Source organism: Portunus trituberculatus, chromosome 18 (genome assembly GCF_017591435.1).
Source record: "Portunus trituberculatus isolate SZX2019 chromosome 18, ASM1759143v1, whole genome shotgun sequence".
In the NCBI taxonomy this organism is placed as follows: domain Eukaryota; kingdom Metazoa; phylum Arthropoda; class Malacostraca; order Decapoda; family Portunidae; genus Portunus; species Portunus trituberculatus.
The window spans coordinates 15,448,486-15,450,985 of record NC_059272.1 but is presented as its reverse complement, the minus strand read 5'-3'; positions in this window follow the sequence as shown (position 1 = coordinate 15,450,985).

Below are 2,500 nucleotides of genomic sequence, written 5' to 3'. Positions count from 1 at the left end.
GCTGAGGACGCACCAATGAGTTATATAAAGTAAGGATAACTTTTTCTGATTTAAATTCAAAGGTTCTTCCAATGAACCCAACTAATTTATTTGCATTCTTTACTGCTTCTGTGCAGTGTTTGCTCGGCTTGAGATCTTTAGACACCACAACACCAAGATCTTTTTCATTCTCAGCACTTTCCAGAGGTACATTACTCATTACGTATTTTGCTTGTACATTGTTACTTCCAATGTGTAAGACTTTACACTTTTCTATATTGAATTTCATTTGCCATTTTTCTGCCCAGCGTGTCAGTTTATTTAAGTCACACTGTAGTTCTTGCCATTGTGACGTTGATGTAACTTTGCTCATTATTTTGGTGTCGTCCGCGAATTTGCTTATTTTACAAGTGATTCCTTCATCAATATCATTAATATAAACAATGAAAAGAACTGGTCCTAATACAGAGCCTTGAGGAACACCACTTTTCACATTGTGCCACTCTGATTCTTTTCCATTTATAACAACTCGTTGCTTTCTGTCAGAGAGCCAGTCTTCCAGCCATTTCAGGGTATTTCCAGCTATGCCGTGAGCTTTTACTTTGCTGATTAGCCTCTTGTGAGGGACAGTGTCGAAAGCTTTCTGGAAATCAAGATAAATAACATCCACTGCTTTTGTCTCGTCATACGAGTTAAAAACTTCATAAAAGAAGTCTAGTAGGTTTGTTAAGCAGGATCTCTTGTTTCTGAAACCATGTTGTGAATCCTTCATGATCTTATTTTCTTCTAAAAATTTGACAATCTTATCTCTGATTATCGTTTCCATCAGCTTGCACACTACTGAAGTAAGGCTGATTGGTCTGTAATTAGCTGGGAGTGATTTATTTCCTTTCTTGAAAATGGGCGTGACATTTGCTAGCTTCCACTCCTGGGGACTTTCCTGCTTGTAAAGTTTTATTGAATATAATCGTGAGTGGTTTCACGAGCTCATTTTTCGCTTCTTTGAGAAGCCTGGGTGATATCTTGTCTGGTCCAGGCGTTTTGTTTACGTTCATGCTGTTCATGACTGTGAGGATTTCATTTTCTGTAACTATGAAGTCAGGCAGTGTTTTGCCTTGTGCCTGAGGCTCTGGCATGGGCAGACTATTTTGGACATCTTCAGTCGTGAAGACTGTTGAGAAGAATCTATTTAGGACGTTTGCCATTTCAGCTTCGTTATCTATTTGGTTTCCGTTTTCTGTTATGAGTGGACCAATTGTTGAGGCTAAGACTCTTTTGGATTTTACATAACTGTGAAATTCCTTTGGGTTGGTTTTACAGGAGTTTGCGATCTGAGCTTCTACAGATTTTTGCTGCTTTTATCAACTTTTTGCTTTTCTACGCAATCTGTCATGCTCTAATTTATCATTATTATGCTGTGTTAATTTGTATTTGTTGTATGCTTCTTTCTTTGCTAGAAGACAGCTTTTAATTTCATTATTCCACCATTTCGGTTTGGTGTTTAGTATTTTCCTTCTGTTTCTTAGTGGTATACACATCTTAGCTGTATCATTTATCTTTTCAGCAAACACCTCCCATGTCTTATCTACATCTGGTGTTTCCAGCAGTATATTCCAGTCAATGGATGCAAGCTGCATACGGAGTCTTGTGTAGTTTGCACGCCGATAGTCTGGCACTTTTTCTTTACTTTCATTCACTTTTCCTTTGTCAAAATTTATGGTGAATTTTAAGGTGCGATGATCGCTGGAACTGAATTCTGGTCCAATTTCCACATTTTCAATAGTATTCTCATCATTTGTTATGTCATACCCTGGCATGCCACAGCCTGGTGGGACATAGCGTGATGCAGCAGTGGCACAAGGATGTAAATAATTACGTCTACGGAGAATTGTAAAGGGACCCTACTGAACTGAACACGAGAGTGAGAGGCCAACATAAACAAGAGAGAGGAAGCCAGACATCAGATATTACGCAGACCCAAACAAACACTCAAAACAAAATACTCTGGTTACGACGTTGGAGAGTGGTATAGTCAAGACGTGTTTCCCCACGTGTAGTTGAACAGGATGGGTGGTTTTAAATGGCCAATGAACAAGCAGTATTTCATGTTTAGACCAATGGTGAACGTGCTATGAGACTAGGGAAAAGTTGAGCCTATGAAACACCAGTAAGGCAATGTTGTGTATACTACGTTTAAGGTTGTTTCTACTACGTTTAAGGTTGTTTCTACATTACCTTCGTATGTGTTCTCGTCCTTACATTGTCACACGTGGACCTCCACATGTCTGATCTCTGAATGGTAGATGGTAAAATGGGCGTGGAGAAAAGGTACGAAACCTTGAGTATTTAAAATAAGCAGAAACCAGCAAGAGGAGATAGATCTAGAATCTTGGCAGAAACGAGAGGAGAAAGCAGAAGGCAGTGGCCGAGAGGAGGAGAAGAAACATTCGAGTCATGGACAGACTCTTTCTTGTATTAGTGAGTAAAGCTCTATAGTTGTTAATGCAGTCTAAGACAATGT